This window comes from Belonocnema kinseyi, chromosome 4 (assembly GCF_010883055.1).
Source record: "Belonocnema kinseyi isolate 2016_QV_RU_SX_M_011 chromosome 4, B_treatae_v1, whole genome shotgun sequence".
Lineage (NCBI taxonomy): Eukaryota > Metazoa > Arthropoda > Insecta > Hymenoptera > Cynipidae > Belonocnema > Belonocnema kinseyi.
The window spans coordinates 89,241,687-89,243,175 of NC_046660.1; positions in this window are offsets into that span (position 1 = coordinate 89,241,687).

Sequence of the window (1,489 nt, forward strand, 5' to 3'; positions counted from 1 at the left end):
ACCGAACGCGTCCTCGGGTTGCGGATAGAGGGTCCCTGTACCAAGGGTTTCTGCTGAATACGGTTACAAAAATAAATAGGCAGTCGCGGACAATTGTCCAGGTGTGTTTTCAAAGGAATTGACCCCCAAGCGGAGGTGTGCAAACTGTGCCGAAAGCTGAATGGCACCTGGGTGAACTGTCTAGAACGGTGACGCTGGGATACCGGGCGACCGGGCGTGCGGGGCTCTACAAGGATAGATGAACCCCTTTGCCTAGCTTCTCGTGGGAACAACAATGAAAACACCAAACATAGTTGTATTAAGTGCGGTTCAAAACAACAAAACGCGCAGGGCTCCCGACAATGGGTCCGCCAACAATGCCGACCAACTCTAGAGCTGGAGGAGCCAATGAAAACAAGCCGGCAACAGAGATAGAGAGGCGACACTAAGACCAACCGCGGGCAGGCATCCAATAGAGGAAGAGCGATGCTTTACGATCCGGAGAAACATCAACACAGTCAGTTTCTCTCAAGCCTAAAGATCTGCCTGAAATGGATGACGAGCTTCGTGGACATTTTTTCGGAAAATCCGACCTCTGGGCTATCAATTATTGTGTGTATAATGCAGCGAGAGCTTTGGCCGATGCGGACCGTAAAACAAAACCAACGGTTGATCATAAGACCAAAAGACGAATGCATCAACTTGCCATAAAGATAGCCTAGGCAAGTCAAAGCTGCTGACCATCAGGCAGCATACTGTTGAGAGAATACGGATACTATCTGACGCTAAGAGAAGTCTAGAGCGGAGGGAGAGGTGGGTCAGAGAAAATCAACAGTTTCTCTCTGACCCATCTCGACTCTTCCAAGACCCTCCAGTTACTGCCGACCACCCGCCCAAACCAAAAAAGGTCGAAGTATTTTGGAGAGAAGTCTACGATAGGCAGCATAGACTGGATGAAGACTCAGAAAATATAAATAGCTTCAAGGAGCTGTGTGATGCCCTCATAACACCTGATGAAGAATGCCCACCCATCACTGCCGAGGAGGTGAAAAAAGAATTAAGAGGGCTGAAGAACTATTCCGCGCTGAAACCAGATTGTATCAAAACCTTCTGTTCTAAGAAGTTTCCTTGAACCCATCAATACTTGGCCCGTATTTTCACCTCATATTTAAAGTTGGAAAAGCCGATTCCGGAGTGATTGGTGGAAGGGCGCACAATATTCCTGCCGAAAATAGGCAACTTAGCTGACCCCGAAGAACTACAGGCCAATCATTTGTCTGAACACACTGTATAAGATATACACAGCTATCCTAAATGTTAGGATTGTTCGGGCACCTGAACCTGTGTGGCAAGAAATATATGAATAACGAGGCTAAAAGAAAGGTGTAGCGGGATATCTGAGAACCTGCACATCGATAGATGTGCCTGCAAAGATGCAGCATTCTACCAGCGTGACCTGTCTATGGCCTGTATTGATTATCGCAAAGCTTTCTTTTCGACTTCCCATAGA